This window comes from Pipistrellus hanaki (genome assembly GCF_964339955.1).
Source record: "Pipistrellus hanaki genome assembly, chromosome: 12".
Classification (NCBI taxonomy): domain Eukaryota; kingdom Metazoa; phylum Chordata; class Mammalia; order Chiroptera; family Vespertilionidae; genus Pipistrellus; species Pipistrellus hanaki.
Genome location: NC_140514.1, coordinates 51,127,025 through 51,147,458, shown reverse-complemented (window position 1 = coordinate 51,147,458; position 20,434 = coordinate 51,127,025). Strand labels below are relative to the sequence as shown.

The following is a 20,434-nucleotide window of genomic DNA, read 5'->3' as shown; positions in this document are numbered from 1 at the left end:
GGGGGCTGAGAGATACCCTCCCCCCTTCTGTGCATGAATTCCGTGCACCAGGCCTCTAATATAATATAATATAATACTGGTGTTTATTCAATAGTCATTCCACTTAACTAAAGACACAGAAATGTGAACCAGAAGATCCAATAAAATCCAATGGAGAGCAGCTCTCTTAGCACCTCTGAGCCACAGAAGGAAGAGGAACCCTACTCCCAGGGATGACACCAGGCTTCCAGATCACTCCTCAGAGACACCTTTACAATTGTAGGTCAGTAATAAAGGACCTTAAAGTGGAAGTAAAAACATACAGAAAATAGTAGAAAGCCAGATTACATTATTTTTTTTGAAACAGAATAGACAAAGGAGTGACATGATATCATCAGTAGACTTCTATTTTCAACATTCTTTCTCTTCCAGCCATTTTATAAAATACCAATTCTTTTAAACCAGAACTTTTTTTTGCTTTTGGGCTCAATATTCTTTGCAGTGGAGTCTGACCAAGTAGGACAGGTGAGGGGAACTGATCTCTGTCTGATCAGATCAGAGCCTTTGTGGGCTTGTTTCCAAGTAGAATTCCAATTTCCTGGCCCATCAGAGCTCTTCGTCTGCCCCTCCAGGAGAGAATACTGACACAAAGGGGAGGACAGGCTCCTGCATTTCGCTGGCACCATCAGTGTCTCCCCTGGCCCTTGTCAAGCCGCCCTGGGTCCCCTCGCTGGCCCAGAGCTTCAGAGCCCACATCATCAGTGTCCCAGAACACTGCTTAGGCTGTGGACACACCCTGCTCTGGGACCTCCAGTGCTGCCTCATGCATCCAACATGGAATTTAAATTACCTGCTCAGGTTGAGAAAGACCCTGATGGATTGCTCCCACCCTAGCTATGCGATGTTTTCTTCTTCGCATCCATCTATCCATGTTTTATTCAACAAAAAATGCATTGGGCATTTATATTTGTTTACAAAGGCTGCCATAATGAAGTGCCACACACTGGGGGGCTTAAACAGCAAACATTTATCTCCCCACAATTCTGGAGTCTAGAGGTATGAGATCAAGGCATTGGCAAGCTTAGTTTCTCCCCAGGCCTCTCTCGGCTGTCGGTGGCCATGCCCTCTCTGTGCCCTCATGGTCTTCCCTCCAGGTGCCTCTGAGTCCTCACCATCTCTTCTCAGAAGGACACCAGTTTATGGATGAGCCTCCAGCTGAATAATCTCATTGAAACTTAATTACTTCTTTAAAGACCCTCTCTCCAACGACAGTCACATTCTAAGGTAGAGTCGTCCCCTTCTGTACGTGGTTTTGCTTTCCGTGGTTTCAGTTACCCATGGTCAACTGAGGTCCAAAAATATTAAATGGAAAGTTCCAGAAATAAACAACTCACGAGTTTTAAACTGTGCACTGTTCTGAGTGGTCTGATGAAATCTCTTGACGACCCGCTCCATCCCACCTGGAACCTGAAGCCTCCCTTTGCACAGCGTCTCCGCACTCAGTGTATGAGCTCCCTGCCTGTTCGTCACTGAGGAGTCATCATGGGAGCATAGTGCTTGTGTTCAAGTCCCCTATCCTCCTTCATAATGGCCTCCCAGAACAAAAGTGGTGATGCTAGCAATTTGAATGCGCCAAAGAGAAGCCACAAAATTGCTTCTCTGAAGTGAAAAGGTAGGGATGTATAGGAGAAAACATAGTGTGTATAGGGTTCGGCACTATCCATGGTTTTGTGGGGGAAAGGGGTGTGTGTAACACATCCCCTATAGACAAGGGGGACTACTTTACTGGGGTTAGGACTTCAGCATATGAATTTGGGGTGGGGTACAATTCAGCCCACAATAAGCACCAATACGATGCCAATATCAGTTTTCTAGCTATAAGCAACCAAAGGGCGGGAGGGGCGTCTGGCTTCTCTGTAGCTGGTTACTTCATCTTTCAAGTCAGAGAGTGCCAGAAAGTATTCTTCCTGACCTGCTGGGAGGCTTTCTATTACCAATCAGTGGCATCCCCATGAGCACATCTGGATGAAATGTTCTTTGAGTATCCTTTTACTTGCTTTATGCCCCAGCCCAGTGATCGGCAAACCACGATCACAAATTGTGAGACAGATGCGGCTCTTTGACCCCTTGAGTGTTCTAACGCCACTTCTTCAAAATAGACTTGCCCAGGCTGAAAGCCGACTTCTGCGCATGGGCCACAAAGTTTTAATCGCACTGTATGTGCGTGCCCGCACATAGTATTTTGTGGAAGGGTCACACTCAAGGGCAAAAGAGCAGCAGTTTGCCGACCACTGCCCTAGCCACATGTGGGGCAGGAATGCCATCCTCACCAACCTTAACCACAGAACACTGGCATGAGATCTAGAAGATGAACAATAACCAGGGTCCGTTAAAGCATTGTGTATCTTTGGGTGTGAACCAAGGGCTCTGTTCTATACTCCTCCTCCACTGTCATTAGAAGAAGAAGCCACCGTATGTATTTATCCACCACTGGTAGGTACCCAGCCCTTCCTAGCTGAGCTAAACATAAGTTCCTCATTGACACCCTTTCCCCAGACATCCACAGCCAGAGCCCTCCAAGTTCTTTTCTGTATTCCCCAATGCTCTGTTCCTAGCGTGGCTCAGTGACATATCCGCTCCAGAATCCAATGGTTTGGTTTCAAATCTGGGCACTGCCACCTTCCTGCTGTGTGATTTTGGACAAGTTACTTAACCTCTCTGTGCCTCGTTTTCTTCATCATAAAATAGGGATCATGATAGGACGAAAGGAGATCAGATCACCCACACGATGCACTAGGCCAGAGCCTGACACACATCGGGCCCTCGGGAAGCAGGAGTGTTGACATCACTTCTTCCACAAGTGTCTGCCCTTCCAAACTGTGCCCCTCCAAGAACAAGGACCCTGCTCTGTAGGGTGTCATGGTGCCTGGTCCTAACAATCATCCAGGGGATGCTTGTGAAAACAAACTTGTCATAACCCAATTCTAACTTTAAAACCGGCTTTTCCTCCTTCTTCCAAGATGCAACAAGAAAAGTAATACAGTCAAACATTTTAATTTAACGAAAGAGAGTCCCCCCTGCTCCTCTCTTTGGCCTCATCCATGGCTTTTCAGTATAAACAGCCCAGAAATGCTTAGCAGAAATCACGCATGTATCCATTTTCTTCTTTTCAATGTTCCATAACATAAATACTTCTCAGTGAGAAGTGGATGGTGAATGCAATACTCATTACGGTAGAATGAAAAGTGGTGCCATGATGTTCATTGTGGGGCCAAATGAAACAGCGACCAGAGCTTACAGCTGGCAATCCCGGCAGCCCCCTTTCCTCCCGCACCCTCCTCCTGGCTCTGCTGCCAGTGCCAAGGCTGGTCTTAGGCTCAGGGCTGCGACGCTCATCTTCTGAGCCTGAGACACCACAACCACCACCTCCCCCCCAACACACACACACGTACAATGATAGTCATTATATTTTTGTTATCTGGTCATTTTTAAACTACGTGTAAAAGAATACGAGGTTCATGATGGAATCCAAGATGCCAGAGTGGGTATTTACTGAGCCATCTGCAATGGCTGGTGTGCAGGTGGGGTGCAGAGCCCTCGAGAACGTCTCGGGTCCCCCAGGGCATCATGGATCCGTGGCCACCAGGGGAGGGATGCTGCTCCCAGATCATTCCCTCCATCTGCCAGGAGACCAACTGCTGGCTGAAGACAGGGAAAGAAAAAATAAGGCTGCGTGCGGGCGGGTCTGTGTTTACTGCTCTGCTTGGCCCATCTCTCTCACAGTGGGAAAGCTGGTGCGCAGAGACCAGCAGTCCTCCCTCAAAAACACTCGGGTATTGTCCCCCTGAAGTCGCCTTGCTGCTTAGAGACTTCAGGCCAGCAGGGGGTGCTGAGCCCAGATGGGGCCTGGCCTTCCCAGTGAAGAAGGGCGGGAGCCACCCTGACCTCAGGCGTCAGGCTCTGGAGCACTCGGGCTGACTCAGAACGGACTCTCAAGGGAAACAAAAAAAGGCAACTCCTTCCAAATGATTTACCCACTTTTCTGCCTTGCCCTGTCACACGAGGTGACATGCCCTGAGCCAGGCTCAAAGGTGCAGCAGGAAAAGAGGCCTGTTCATCCCAGGGTGAGCCCAGGGAGCCCAGGCCTCAGCTCCAGGGGATGGTTCTGGCTCACACGTGGGCCCGGGCCCCGCGCCCGGCCGTCCCCCCATCCCGTGGGCGGTGAGGGCACCACGTGTCCGTGGGGGCGTCTGTGGGCGACAGCGCTGACGTTAGGAAACCAGCCCCACCCACACGGCCGGTTTCAGTTTCACAGGCAGCAAACACATCATGCAAATTGTTTTCCTTGCCCACACCACCCGCACTGAGCCACACAGCCTCTCCTCACCCCCAAATTAACATGCACGAGGCCCCCCACGCGTGTGCACCACGTTCCCTTTAAGATGCCCAGGTGCAACTTGGAAAGGACACTCCCCTCCCAGAAGGCCAATGGGGAACAACAAGAAATGAGTTAACAGCAGGGTCAGGAGGAAAGCCCGAGGCTAACACCAAGCTTCTAACAGAAACGGGGCCTTAAGCAGCAGCGAGCCAGTAATTACACAAATGAGGTGGGGGAGGGGGGCGTTGCAGACAGAAGGGGGCTTCTGGCTCCTTCAGGAGGTCCACGGGGAGGCAGGCTCCACAGAGGGTGGACACAGCCTCGGGCCCTTGGGCCTCCTAGGGTTTGAGAAAACAAATGTCTGGTTCACATTCCAGTCACATTCTAGAAACCGGGAAGTGCGGTCATTTTTATCTGCATTATGTGTGACTCATTTGCAATTTAGCTCGAGTGATCCGAGGTGACATCCACTCAGACAAAAAAGTCCCCATCAGAAGCAGTGTTAGTCAAAGCTGGAGGGTCAGAGGGGGCCACAGAGGCACGCCTCCTTTATTCTTGGGCTGAGTAAATTGTTCAGGGATATTTTAATGTGAGTTTTAGATCCACAGAATTTAAGCTGTGAGCATTATCACCTATTTCATTTGTGAGGTTCACATGATCTTGGTGAATGATTTTGAAGGTTTTCCTAGAAGATGCCAAGGGTTTCATCCACAGAGACACAGGAGGCACCCTGTGTGCAGAATCCTCATTTCTCTTTCCCTCAAAGACCTTCCTTCTTGGTCCCACTGATACAAGGTTTCATTTTCAAGGTGTGTTTGCAGCTGCCACGCAGTGGCTGTTGACTAAATTGTCCTGAGTGCAAACAAAATCCAATTCATTTATAAGAAACTAGAGGCCCAGTGCATGAAATTTGTGCACTCAGGTGGGGGTGGGGGTAGGGGTGGGGGAAGGGTCCCTCAGATGGCCTGTGCCCTCTTGCAATCTGAGAGTCCTCAGGAGATGACCTTGTGGGGAGCAGGTCTAAACCATCAGTTGGACATCCTTAGCACTGCTGCAGAGACAGGAGCGGCTCCCACCACCACCACTGCACTCGCCAGCTGTGAGCCCGGCTTCTGGCTGAATGGCACTCCCCCTGTGGGAGCGCACTGTCCACCACGGGGCAGCTCCTGCATTGAGCGTCTGCCCCCTGGTGGTCAGTGTGCACGTCATAATGACTGGTTCTTCCACTGTTCGATCAATTTGCTTATTAGCCTCTTATTATATAGGATTCTTAAAATAATGCTAAACTGAGCTGTAGAACTTTTATAAAACAGAAGCTACAGAAGCGCACACACCCTCAGAAAGCCCTCAGGGGTGAAACCCTGTGTGATTTGTCATCTACTTACAGCTGACCCCGACCCCAACCCTGACCCACCAAGAATGGTGCCCTCCTGCCTTCACTACAAGATGGTCAAGCGTGACAAGCAAAGCTTCCGTGAAGGGACCCTGACACACTCGGAGACCATTTCTGGCCCTGTGAAAGGTCATGGCATGGCGAGGCCAGGGGGAGGTGCTCTGGCTGTCCACGGATCCATATCAGCCCTGGTCGAGGGCCAGCCCAATGTCGGGTTCAGAACCAGAAGGTGAGTCCTGTCTCCACTGTAGGCAATCAAACCAAGGCTCTGGAGAGGTTAGGTGACTTACCTGAGGTTCTGAAAAGCCAGAACTGAGACATATGTTGTTGACTCATGTGTACTCTTACCTCTGTGGGGGAACAAAACTACCAAACATACAAATTCTGCCCAGCTTCCAAACAACATTTCCCCCAGAACAGATTCTTCTCCCTGCCATGCCCAGGCAGGCTTGTGTTGTCAGCTCACCGGGGCTGTGGGGACATACCGGGTTGGCTGTGGTTTGGGAGATTGGGGATCTCATGGTTTCCATGCTCCAAAACCTAGTGCCCCCACAGCTCCGTCATGAAGTAGCTGATGTCTGGGGGAGTGGATCTGGTTCAGGTCTCTCTCTAGTGTCCTAGCCCTGCAGAGAAGCCCTGGATGGAACGTGGGAACAGGAGTCTCTTCTCATTTTGCAGGGGACTCCTGTCCGCTCCCTTCCCTTCCCTCTCTTCTGAGGAGCATGGGGATTGTCTCTCCATAGCCATTGGCTGAGGGAAGGGACAAAGGCTCCTATGTCCCCATGTAAGCATCCATGATCTTCACATAAACTTGCACAAAATGTTGCAAACTGATGCTCAAAGTTATGGACTAACAGTTATTCAGTCTCAGAATCCCCCAATGGAGAGTGAGGCAGCCATCCCTGGGACCCGCCCTCTATAGCTGCCTCCAAGGTCCAAACAACCCCTCCCACCCCATGCCTGGCCAACATCCTGCTCTCAAGGTGGGAAACGCCTATACAGGGACTCCCAGTAGCCCATCAGTCAGTCATGTGGGGCAGCTCAGGTGCAGTTAGGAAATGACTGGTTCCTGTGGCCAGTCTGCTGCTGATGAAATCGAGTTGTATAAGTCCTCCTCGTCCCTTCCAAGGTGGATCCCGAAGCTGCCTGGGGTGACTGTGGTACTGTATTTTCTGGCGTATAAGACGACTTTTGAAACAAAAAAAGTCAACCGAAAATCGGGGGTCGTCTTATACGCCGAGTATATCCTGAAAAAACGTCTGGATATGCCGCTAAATGAATTTTCTAACTCAATCCCGCACCAATCACTGCAAGGGTGCTCGGACCGCCTCTCTAACTCAGCCAATCCGAGCAGGCTTTTTATGCATGCAAATTATACATGTTCTGTACCCGAAGCTACACTGTGTTCTAGTAAAAAGCCTGCTCAGATTGGCCAGAGTCAGAGAGGTGGTCTATTAAAAAAAGAACTGGTGTTGCCTCGGAAGTGGGGGGTAGTATTATACAGCGAATATAGGCCTAAACCTATGTTTTAACTGTAAAATTAGGGGGTCGTCTTATACGCCGGAAAATACTGTACATTTAAAGGGGAGGAGGAAATAACAGTTGGAGCAAACAAAAGAAGGCCCAACTGTCAGCCACCTAAGAAAAAAGAGAGAGGCCCAGGCCCCCAAGTTGGGCGAGGGGGAAGGGAGACATGGAGGGTGAACCAGGATGGGGCAGAAGAGCCATGAGCTGGGGGAGGCACACAGAGTCGCGGCTGCGCAAGAGGAGACCGAAATCAATGTTCTCTTCCTTCTCGGTGCACACGGGGCAGAAGGGTCTGGAATCCAGCTCAGGGTCAAGCCTCGGACTGGGCACTCAGCCCCACATTCTGTGGCCATTTTCCAATTACACCCATAAGAGCAGATTAGGCAACTTCACCACCTGCCCCGAATTCCTATTTTTAATAGAAAGTTAGACTGGACCATTAAAAACATTTGCCCTCGCTGAAACTGGTTTGGCTCAGTGGATGGAGCATCGGTCTGTAGACTGAAAGGTCCCAGGTTCGATTCCGGTCAAGGGCATGTACCTTGGTTTCGGGCACATCCCCAGTAGGGGGTGTGCAAGAGGCAGCTGATTGATGATTCTCTCTCATCAATGTTTCTAACTCTCTATCCCTCTCTCTTCCTCTCTGTAAAAAATCAATAAAATATATATTTTTTAAAAATTTGCCCTCAAATAAGATGTATTTCTGCACATCTATATATTTATATACATAATGCAAATATATTCATATAAATAAATGCCATCTATACATACTACCAATCTAATGATGGTATTGGCTACATGATTTTAGATCTTTAGATGAAGGAACGTATCAGTCAAGACCGGTGAGGCTTTGCTATGCAACAAATACCACCTCCCATAACTCAGCAACTTATCGCAACAAAGATCTACTTCTCACTCACACTTGGCCAAAGCAAGTCTCATGGCTATGTGAAACTTCAAAAAGGCTGGGCAATGACTATCTACCATGTGTGTGCCAGAGAGGAGGAAAACTCTATGGGCAACACTAAAGACAGTCATAGGGAATGATGAGTGAGAGTGGAGAAGCGCAAAGGACAGCCCAGAGGCCAGAGGAGAGCTATGTCTGAGGGGCGGAGCTAACTTCCTGAGCCCAGTTAATGCTGTGTTTGTTGTACATCTTCTTTTAGAAAAATGTTTTAAATTGATTTACAGAGAGGGGGAGGGAGAGGGGGAGAGAAAAAAACATTGATCGACGGCCTCCTACATACCACCTACTGGGGATTGAGCCTGCAACCTGGGCATGAACCCTGACCAGGAATTGAACCAGCAACCTTTCGGTGCATGGGATGACACCCAACCAACTGAGCCACACTAGCCAAAGCTGTTGTACATCTTCTCATTGGATCTTCACAACCAACATAGGAGGTGTGCACCATCAAAAACCCCTTCACAATAGAAAATTGAGAGGCAGGAAGGTTAAAAATTGCCCAAGACCAAACGGCAACTAAGTGGCAGATTTTAGATTAAGACCAAGGGCTTTCTGACCCCAGACGTGGGCTTGTAATTCCCTTGCTCGCTGCTTTCAAATGAAAGAAGCAGAACACTCTCCAGGAAAGCAGTCTCCAAAAAGTGTAGTCTGAGACCCCAGAAAAGGAGGCTGGAGAGGGCTGCTCAGTTCCCTGTACAGGAGAATGTGACCCTGTGCAGGAAAAGAGAGGATATTACAGTTTCTCTTAGCCACATGTTGGAGAGGGCATGAATGAAGGGCATGAATGAAGCGTGGAGAGACGGTGAATAAGGGGGCGTGCTGGTGCCCCACTTAGTAGGTGCTCAGTGCTCTGTTTGTAACTGGAACTCGACAGAGCCCCGGTGGAGCACTCTTAGGAAGGCCCATCTTACTGGGCTACCGAAACAAGAGCTTGGATTGTGAGCGGAACCAGAACTTGGCAATGTCTGTTTCATCTACTAGTATCTTTCCTGTCCAAGGAATGTCTACACCAACCAAGCAGATGGCTGTAGAGGTTGGAGTTCCGCAGAGAAACAGAACCAATAGGATGTACATATGGAGAGAGAGAGAGAGAGAAAGAGAGAGAGAGAGAGAGAGAGAGAGAGAGAGAGAGAGAGACAGACAGATTTATCTTGGAGATTGTGAAGGCTCAGCAAGTCCAAACTCTAGAGGGCCGGCTGGCAGGCCTGAGGCCCAGGGAAGAGCTGCATTTTGAGTCTTAACTCAGTCTGCTGTAGAGTTCCTCTTCTCTGTGGGACTGCAGTCTTTTTATTGTTGTTGTTGTTGTTGTTCAGCCTTCCCCTGATTGGATGAGGCCTATCCATTATGAAGGGCAATCTGCTTTCCTCCATGCCTACAGATTTAAATGTTAGTCTCATATAAAAATGAAATATCTAGAATAATGTGAGGCCAGTATGTGGGTACTGTTGCCTAGTCAACTTGATGCATTAAAATTAACCATCACAAGGACAATGAACAGCATGTGAGGCAACTGAGGCCCAGGGTGAGGCTGGAGATGGATGATGAGAGCCAGGCCCCACCTCCTGCCTCAGTGACCTGCAGCCCATCAGCACCGAGATGAGCCATCAGAGCCACCAGGCTGGGCCTTTGTTTTCTTCTAATGTTTTTATTGATTTCAGAGAGAGAGGCAGGGAGAGGGAGAGAGAAACATTGATGAGTGAGAGCCATTGTTTGGTTGCCTCCTGCATGCCCCCTACTGGGGATCAAGCTCAAAATCCCGGCATGTGCCCCAGCTGGGAACCAAACTTGTGACCTCTCATTGCATGGGATGATGCTCAACTAACTGAGCCACATGGGCCAAGGCCAGACTGGGCTTTTTATGTGTTCGTAGACCATGGGCGATTCTGATGGCCACAGAGGGCAAGAAGGTGGCTCATAAACAGTGGACACTATGCTTGCCCTTGACAAGATTCTAAAATGACTAGAAATAATGCTTTTAGAAGGCATTAGAAAGGAAGTGGTGCCAAAACAGGTTTGGCTCAGGGGATAGAGCGTCGGCAGACTGAGAGGTCCCAGGTTCGATTCCGGTCAAGGGCATGTACCTGGATGGTGGGCACATCCCCACTGGGAGGTGTGCAGGAGGCAGCTGATTGATGTTTCTCTCTCATCGATGTTTCTAGCTCTCTATCCCTCTCCCTTCCTCTCTGTAAAAAATCAATAAAACATATATTTTTTAAAAGGAAAGAAAAGAAAAAAGAAAGGAAGTGGTGAGTCCCTAGCTGGGTTGCTAGGACCAGGTCACATCCAGCTGATCTCATTTTCTGTGGTGCAGGCTCGAGACTGGTAGGTCCAGGATACATGAGGAGTAGCTATCTAGACTTGGGCAAGGCCACAGCAAGGAAATCTTAGAAGTCAAGGTGGGCCAGCAGCAGGTTTAGTAATTTGCAGTTGGTTTTCTGACCCAAGAATTCTAATGATGTTGCTTTGAGGGCTGTCTATCTCAGTTCCTGCTCCAGGCCTCCCTCCTTAGACCTGTCCCATCCACCCTTTTTCAGTGATGTGGCAACACTATAGTCAGTGTCTGTCAAACCTACTGATGACACATCCTCTGAAGGACAGTGCATTCATTGACTCGCAAATAATATTGGAAAACTTTGATAGGTTCAGATAATGGCTTAAAAACTCCAAAACAGAGCTGAAGAAGGGTAGGATTAGTTTTTGTACTTTTGGGTGCAAAAAGCCCGAGCTCCATAAGTTTAGAGTATAGAAAACTAGTCTTTGTAGCAGAAATTAAAGAGGGGAAATTAATCTTACACAATTTCACTAATAAATGTAACATGTCCACCGGCTCAGCAAGGGCTCCAAGGTGCCCACTAGGTCCTGTAGGGTGGGTTGTGGGGCCTTTCTGCTCTGAGCTGGTCAGATCTCCCTGAAGCATCTTATTTCTTTTTTTTCTAAGATGCAGTTTTAGAAGGATGGAAGCCTCTGGGAATTTTCCAGGGGGGGTGAAGGGAAGTGTTTGTCAGGTACTTTGGGCCTGGGCCATCTTGGAGGGACATGCGAACTGCCAGCTTGAACTGTTCTGTACCAAGGATCAGAACATGGGCCAGAACTTAGCAGATTTACAGTAAGTAGACTGTTCCAAGGAAAACCAGAATTGTCCAGCCATTAGGAGGAGGCTTGGTGTCTGGCCCCCGGAGAAGACATCTCGGAGCAGAGTCTAGAGGTACAGAGGGGTTGTACCAGGTGCTCACCAGGACTTCTCTAACCCAATGAGAGGAAGAAAGAGAAAGATTTATCTTGAGGAATAAATTTATGCAATTGTGGAGGCTCAGCAAATCCAAACTCTAGAGGGTAGGCCAGCAGACTTGAGGCTCAGGGAAGAGCTGCATCTTACGCCTTAACTCAGTCTGTGATAGAGTCCCTCTTCTTCAAGGGAGGTGAGTCTGGGAAAGAAACAATAGCTTTATGAGATGCCACAGCTGGTACAAAGAGTAAAATAATGATGGAGCTGACCTGTTCTGTGCACCTACTTAGTATCAATGTCTGTGTGAGGAGTTTTACACTTAACATTGGCAGCTGCCTGTGAAACAGCTGTCACCATTTACCTCCACCTTGTGTTGAGGCTGAACACAAGATGGAAGGAAAGTCTGGGAGAGACCTAAGGTGCTTATTCAGAGTCTTCACCTCAATCAATTCTTACATGAATACCACATGTTGGAGAAACTGAAGTTAAAAATTGCTAAGTGAAATAAGCAAAAACCATAAAACCTGGAAGCATGCAGTCCAAAAGGACCATCAAAGATAGCCAACCCTTTGGAAGATGAGCAAGTACAATTAAATTTCATCATATACAGTGTGCCTGGGAAAGACCTGTGGAAGGGGGGCCAAATGCTTCTGTCAGAACAACCAAATAGGTCAGGCCATTTGGCAGAGAACATGGGCCCTTATTACAGGAATAAACTAGGAGCCCTAAGCTCCCAAGAGCACAAGAATCATCTCATCTACTGGTCCTTGGCCATGGGTCCAAATCTGTAGCCATGAAAGTGTTCTGTTTGAAACCAGAATTTGACACTGTGGTAATTCTGCATTTGTAGCTCCCAGATTTAAAGCTCAGAATGAAGAATGCAAGGCTGAACACATTTCCTCTTTTTAATGAGCATGATGTTAGCAAACATTTCCTGTAGCCACTTGCTACATAATTCATCCACAGCTGAGATGAACACATGGAAGTGAGTTTTGCAGGTGCTTGCTTAAAAACAAATTGTTGTGGACTAAATCGCGTTCCCATAAAAGTTTCATGTTGAAGTCCTAACCCCGGGACAACAGAATGGGACTGTATTAGGAAATGGGGTCTTTCAAGAGGTAGTTAAGGTCAAATGAGGACATTTGGGTGGGCCCTAATCTACAATGCCTGGTGTCCTTACAAGAAGAGATCAGGACCCAGAAATGTGCACAGAAGAGAGACCATGTGGGACACAGGGAGAAGGCAGTTGTCTACACGCTGGGAGAGAGGCTGCCAGAGAAAGCAGCCTACCAACACCCTGATCTTGCACCTCCAGCCTCCAGAATTGTGAGCAAATACATTTCTGTTGGTTAAGCCCCCCAGTCCACGGCATTTGTTATGGCAGTCCTCAGACTAATGCACATTTCAGAAACACCTTGTTTCTCCTGCTTGGTTATGTTGAGCTGCAAGGGTAGAGGCTTTCTATCTCCTGGATCATCAGACACGACTGGAGTAGCCCCAGCCTGTTGGCATTCGAAGGACTCTCCACCCACAGTGTCTCAGTCAGCATGAGAGCTTTGATTTCACAAAACTTGGTAATGTCCTTCCAGTGGGATTCCAAAAAAACCCATGAAAATGTTAGAGCCAAGACTTCGTGACAGCTCAGAAACACACACACACACACACACACACACACACACACACACACCAGTTGGCCCAGGACAGCTGTGCAGAGAAGCCATTAACACCACGTGGACCTTGTGACAAGTCTATGGTGATGGGAAAATCCCCAGCATCACAGAAAGGAAGGGCCAGGTAGGAAGGCTGAAGCCCTGGTTTTGCTGTAATATGTAATCAGTAAAGAATATTCCAAACAGCCGAAACCTGTTTGGCTCAGAGGATAGAGGGTAAGCCTGCGGACTGAAAGGTCCCGGGTTCGATACCAGTCAAGGGCATGTACATTGCTTGCAGGCACATCCCCGGTAGGGGGTGTGCAGGAGGCAGCTGGCTGATGATTTTCTCTCATCGATGTTTCTAGCTCTCTATTCCTCTCCCAGTCTCTCTGTGAAAATTCAATAAAATATGTTAAAAAAAAAAAAAAAGAATATTCCAAACAGACCTGGCTCTTTAAAATGAGGTTTTATTTGTTCACTTGTTTGTTTTGCTTTTTTGATATCTGGAGCCAGCAGAGCCCACTACTCACCAACCTGCCTGTCCTGGACGCTCACAAGTTTGCACGTGGACGTTGCTAATAAGGGCTCCGGGGACAATTCAAAAAAGTCTGTGGGTTGGAATTGCTCTTTTTGCTGCTTGAGGTTTAGTGTTCTAGCTCCTCTTTTGGATGTTTTTCAGCCCACAGCGTGTTTTATGGATGTTTAATAGAAAGATAAATCGCAGGTGAGAGAGCCAGGTGGAGGTCGGGCAGGGTCACCTCAGGGACAGTGAGGCTTCTTCTCGCCCTGATTCCTGTACCGGCTCCAAGTGCAGTCCCCCCAGAGGAATTCCAGCTGTGCTTTGAGCAAACCCACCTGGCAGGAGTGCCTGTCCCGAACAGCGTTGCTGTGAGGGACGTATGACGTCACACGGACCTGAGCAGAACACACTCACTTCCTGCTGAGTTCGGCATCTCCACCTCTGCGCTCATGCACACGGCGGGGCTCGCCCACCCCCACGCCTTTGCACCTGCTGACCCTGTGGCTGGAGAGCCTGTGTCAGCACCACCGCACCCCAAACCCACCCCCCTCTCCAGATGCAGTCCCCTTTACAAGCACCATCAGGGTCAGTCCTTCTCCTGGTGAGCCCTGGCTCACAGGGACCCGCCCCGCCTCGCCACTCTCCTCCACCTTCCTGTCCTCATCACCCTTCCAGGTGGCCAGCTGTTTCCCAGGATTCCTTTCTGATCCGTGGCTGCATCCTCATCTGTACTCCAGGGCTTATTGAAATATCTGTGGTTTTTCACTTCATTCAGATCTCACAACTTCCTCATTGCAAAGCAGAATTTTTTTTGTACTATATTATGGTCCTTTTTTTTTTTTTTTTTTTTGTATGTTAATTCTCACCTGATGATATTTGTGAGAGAGACCAATCAAATGGCTGCCTCACACGTGCACCCTGATCAGGGCCGGGGATTGAACTTGCAACCCAGGTGTGTGCCCTTGACCAGGAATCAAACCTGAGACCCTTCTTTGTGGGGGCAGGCACTCTAACCAGTTAGCAACACCGGCCAAGGCTGGTGTTCTTTATAATAAGACTAGAGACATTCGTGCACTGGGGGGAGGTCCTTCAGCCCAGCCTGCACCCTCTCACAGTCCAGGATCTCTCAGGGGATGTCCACCTGCTGGCTTAGGCCTGCTTCCTGCAGACATTCCCCAGGGGGTTCTTAGTGCTGCTGTGGAGGCGGGAGAGGCTCTCACCACTGCCACTGAATCACCACCACCCATGAGCCCGGCTTATCGCTGAGTGGCACTCCCTTGTGGGAGCACACTGAGTACCAGGGGGCAGGTCCTGCATTGAGTGTCTGCCCCCTGGTGGTCAGTGAGCATCATGGTAATCAGTCATTCCACCATTTGCCCAATTTACAGATTAGCCTTTTACTATATAGGACTAGAGGCCCAGTGCATGAAATTCGTGCATGGTGGGGGGTCCCCTCAGCCCAGCCTGCACACTTTCCAATCAGGTACCCCTGGGTGAATATCCCACTTCCGGTTTAGGCCCCATCCCTAAACTGGCAGTTGGACATTCCTTTCACAATCCTGGACCACTGGCTCCTAATTGCTCACCTGCCTGCCTGCTTACCCTTGCTTTTCCCTACCCCTGCTGGCCTGGTTGCCTCCTACTGAACCCCCTGCTGGCCTGGTCACCCCCAACTTCCCCCCCCTTCTGGCCTGGTCACCCCTCATGCCCCCCTGCCAGCCTGGTCACAGGCAGCCATCTGGTGAGGGCATGAGGGTTAATTTACATATTACCTCTTTATTATATAGGCTGGCTATCAGACAATCCTGGTTATATGCCTGGATGAAGAGGGATTAAGATCTTGGGTGTCCAAATGTCTGCATCTGAAGGCACATGAGGGCATGTTCTCCTGGGAATGTGAACATACATACAGGTGTGTGTGGGATACGGCCACAGAAGGAAATGCACAGAGGACAGAGGCTGGCTGAGTCTCTTTGGGCAACGGTATGGAACTGCTGCATTAGATCCAAACATAAACCCTTAGTCTGAGAAACCTTGTTCCTCAAATGCTCTCCACCTCATATGTGAACATTAAGCCCCAAACTCTGTGACTTCCAAACCACAGGGTCTATTGGAATTACCATCTTGGTCCTTACCAATGACTTCAATGTGCGAGGTTTTGAGATTTCAGGGCAAGTGAGTAGTGGGTTTTGCTGGTTCCGAATGGCAAGAAATTCCCTTGTTTGAAAGAGCCCACTCCTATGGGAACAAGCCTTACTATTGCGTATTAAATGATAGTACCTGGGATTGCAGCTCTCGGCCAGCAGCGGTGAGCTGCCAGGCACAGCAGGAAGGCTAACTCTGGGCCTGCTTCTCCTTGACGCGGCGCCGACTCCACACGGACCGCTGGCCGAGGCGGAGGGCAGGGCACACTGCCGCAGCGCACTCCTGGCCCGCAGGTGTCCCCGTTTGGCCTTGGTGGCTGTTCAGCCAATTCACACTTGAAGGCAAAGGGGGAGCCCCTCTGTGATATTCTTGCTGCTTGGCTGAGAGAACTACCTCCACTCCGCGCCCACCCCTCACACGGTCACGGTCATTCTCCGACCATCTGTACGGCCAGCCCAGGTGCTGCCATCTGTTCTGAGTTCTCAGAACATCAGTGGTGACATGGCGGCCTGCAGCCTCACGACTCAGCCAGTCCCCACGCCGCCACTTCTGTCCTGCCAGGGCTCTTGTGTGTCTGTGTGCTACCCACCTTGGCCCGGCCCATTGCTTCCTGGTGACATGCTTCTGCCATGCTGAGGGTGCCTCCCAAGTGGGTACGAGATTCCAGTATGTGTTCAATTCTCCCCACAAAGCTGTCTTCTAAAGCTACGATTCACCATCCTATCCTCTGCTCAAACCTCTAAGCAACAGGCAGACACACATACACATATCCACAGACACACCCACACCCACACACATCCACAGACACACATGGATACATATGGATACACACACACACATACACTCTTCCTGCAGGTGAAGGGCCCAACACTGTGGTTTGGCCATCCAGGCCCTAGCCGACCGCACCCCCAGCAGCCTCGCCGCCAGCCCACGTGTCCCCTGCTCTCCCTCTGTCCCCTGTTTCTCTCCTCCTATGTGAGGTTCTTTTCTCACTTTTAAATCACAATCCAAATGTCACTTATCTTTCAGCCATTTTTAACATATTCCTCCTAATCTTCCATATATTCATTTTTCCCAAATTGCATTCCTAGGAACGCTGGTTCTCTGAAATTCTCTAAGAAAAGGAACAAGTGAGAAGATTCCACCACCATCTGCTTTGGCACAGACTGGCTGCCTGTGCCATTGGGATGTTTGCAGAGCAGCTGACCTCAGTGGGCTGCCCTCGGCTGGAACCTGCTCCGGGAAACCCAGAAGGAGAGCTCACCAGAGAGCCCTTGGGTGGGAACCTGGGCTGGCATCACGGCCCCAATGGTTTCCTGGTAACTGGACAGCGTTTCCCCCTCTGAGGGCGCCTGAGCCTCCTGGCAGGTGGTGAAGGAGACGCCCTGACTGGCACTCTCCAGGCCCTGGACCCTGAGGCCACGCGATACCGCCTGAGCAGGGAGGACCGAAACCGGGCAGGGTGTGAGAGAAGAATCTGGAACTCACCATTCCCCCATCCTTAGGCACCCAGGGAAGGGGAATAAACTCGAGAGGTCACCCAAGACCCCCCTGAGCCCCCCGCAGTGCACTTAGACTGTGGCAAAGAGGCCTCTAGTCCTCAGAAGCCTGACTCAACTCTGGGGACTGAGGAGGACAAGTGCATGTCTGACTATGGCTCAGTGGCTCGCCCACGCCCCCTGCTGGCGGCCTCTTGTCTCTGCGGGTACTCCTAGTACAGAGCACACAGCCAAGTACAGGGAGCCATGTGGCTGGAGGTCTCCTGGGGCTGAGTTTCACCACAAATCCTCTCCCTGCTCTTCATTTCTCCAAGCGCTTTTAAGCCACATTTCGTCGTCATGAAGCGGTCCAAGGCACAAAGGCAACATATTTCATCTGCTGGTGCCACCATCCCGCTGGGCCCCCAGAACCCTGGTGCCCAGGGTCTGCAAGTGACGCCTGGGCTCCCAGGAACCGGGCTGGAGCTGCTCCTAAGAACCAGGCCTGGCCACAGGACCTGCGGGCCCCGCAAAAGTGAGCACTCGTGGCTGTTCAGAAGCTATTAGGCAGGTCGACGTGGTGACAGCAGAGCCTTCGAGCATGAGCATGTGCGGCCCTTCTGAGCACTGGCCCTGAGCACTGGCCCAGGCTGCACAGCGGGGCTGGCAGGTAGACAGCTGCCGCAGGCCCAGGAGGTAAGTGCTGGGCCTCACAGTGAAGTCTTCCTGGCGGCAGGACAGGAGCCCTGGCTCCCCAGAAGGCCTTCTTTGCAAGGGGCTCTTAGGCGGGCCCTGAAGGGGCTCTCCCCAAAGTTTCACGTCCCGAGTCCTGAGCTGGCTCCATGGCCCCGTAACCACCTGCTTTGACTCCACCTCCACGCCTGGGTGGCGTCGGGCCCCTCCTGTAGGCCGTGTCTGCTCCTTCTCTTGAAATGATTGTCAATGATTTCTTTGTTTGGGCCCCAGAAAAGTCAGGTTATTTTTCTACCTGGTCACATGTCTACTTTTCATACCTCAGGTCGGAGTTTCTCACAGGCAGATATCCATTTGAGTCTGACTTTCCCCGTGCCCACGCATCTTCCCCACCGGCTGGCTGACCGGGCCCCCCACCCCCAGCTCCACGTGGGCCTCCCGTTAGCTGGGTGCCAGCTGGGGTCCCTGTTTGAGCTCCTCTGAGCACCACACGGACACCTTCTCTCCCAGCTCTGGGTCTCCCCACTGAGTCCACTGTCTCCCTGACCCTTCCTGTCTCCAACTCCTCTAACGGCTCTGAGCTCCCGTCCAGCCCTCAGCCACAAAGCCACGGGGCACCTGCAGACAGACGTGGGTCGAGGTGCTCTTTCCGACCAAAATTCCCTATTTCACCCTTTCCAAGCCCAGCATAAAGCAGGGAAAGGTGAGCCACTCAATAAACGGTGCAGGAAAAACTGCTGCCCACCTAGAGAAAAAATAGACACCTCCATCTTGAATCATAAACAAAAATAAATTCCTGTATTGGTATTAGAGTTGGTATTCTGAACCTCAAAAATAAAATTCGAAGATACTAGGAGGGAAGACATGTGAGAACACTTTTGTAATCTAGCAGTGAAAGCATACTTCCTAAGCAATCCAAGCGCCTGGGGTCAGGAAAATACTAGCCGACTATTCTCTGTAAAAGTTCAGTGTTCTCGGCTCCTTCGGGGCTCAGCGCTGCAGCGACAGGAGCTGCCGCCCGGCACCCACCTGCAGTGGGTGTTGCGGAGCTGCTCCAGCCTCCTGGTCACGAGGAGCAAGCGGCCCTAGCCGGCGTGGCTCAGTGGATAGAGCGTTGGCCTGAGGATTGAAGGGTCCCAGGTTTGATTCTGGCCAAGGGCACATGCCTGGGTTGAGGGCTCAATCCCCAGTAGGGGGTGTGCAGGAGGCAGCAGACCACGCCCTGAGTCCAATAACCAATAACCCATAACTCAAGGCCCGAAACTCCTTCTGCTGCTACAACCTGCCAACTCACCCCTGAATGGTAAGTGTGGAGCCAGTGGCCAATGGCAAAGGTATGCTGGTCATCATGAAGTAGAGATGGGCTAGCGAAAGTCAGCCACCTCCTACAGGCAGACTGCCATCAACAAAAAAGCTTGGGCCACCCTGAGCAGTGTCCAGCACGTGATCTGCAAGAACAAGCACCTCCAGATCTGCACATGGACCCCATCCGCTGGGCCAGTGCCCCCTGCATAGCCTGAAGCCCGCGATGGTGCAGAGGAAGCAGCCTGCCCACCAAGAGCTCCTGAGGGTCCCCACCAAGACCCCCTGAGCAGTCCCTTTCCCCTCAAAACAATAAAAGTGTCAGCTGATTTTCCTCAAAAAAAAAAAAAAAGTATTTCTGTGACCTAAGACTCAGTAAAAACAAAAGTAAAAATTCAACAACAGACTGAGAGAAAACATTTCTACCAAACATTTAAACCCAGAATATTAGAATACGTAGTAGAAGAGGTCTTAGAGAACCTCAAGCAAACAAAAGAAGAGAGTAAAGAATATGAGCAGGACATTTATAAAAGCACAGCTAGCAGGCCACAAACCTCCTTCACACCAGCTCTCCCTGGAACAGTCTGCTACTTTATATAGTTGTGTTTAAAAATCAGTGTTTCTGAAAGCTGGGTTTCATCCTTTAGTGTGTTTTTTTTTTTTTTTTATGCTTGTTTGTTTGTTTGTTTTCAGTGCACAGCTACAATTGCATCAGATTTATGTCATAAATCTCTTCAGCAGTGAGGGCAACATTGAAAGACACCCTAAAGGCAGAGCCCTCTGAAGAGAGACACTTGTGATTGAAGATAGATGACCACAACAAATGAGTAAACGGTTCCAATGAATTCTACTATTCTAACCTTTAAATAGTAATTATACTACTTATGCAATTATTAAATAAACTAGAGGCCTGATGCACGAAATTCGTGTAAGGGGCTTGGCCCTCTAGCGCCCCAGTTGCCTCGGCCCTCGCAGGCCTGCCCACTGGTAGATCCGGAAGGTGGTTCCCCCTGTGGTCTAATTAGCATATTAGCTCTTTATTACATAGGATACAGGCCTGGGAGGAAACAGCCTGAACAGCACTGCAGTAGGAATATGGGCATCGTTTCCTCTCTAGCCTTTCTTCCTGAAATTGCCGCCAGATGCATGATATCTGGACGCCTCCCCACCCAGT

The 20,434-nt window shown here is 50.0% G+C and overlaps 1 protein-coding gene and 1 long non-coding RNA gene across 6 annotated transcripts in view; one reads left to right on the top strand and one right to left on the bottom strand.

The window, feature by feature from the left end:
• Positions 1-20,434, bottom strand: part of LOC311630845 (uncharacterized protein) — a 124,481-nt gene that overhangs the window by 90,929 nt on the left and 13,118 nt on the right. The gene's annotated exons all lie outside the window — the stretch shown is intronic.
• LOC311630846 lies at positions 3,375-16,932 on the top strand. Its single transcript, XR_014796474.1, has 3 exons — positions 3,375-4,569; positions 5,745-5,979; positions 16,879-16,932. It is a non-coding gene; the product is annotated as an uncharacterized lncRNA (long non-coding RNA).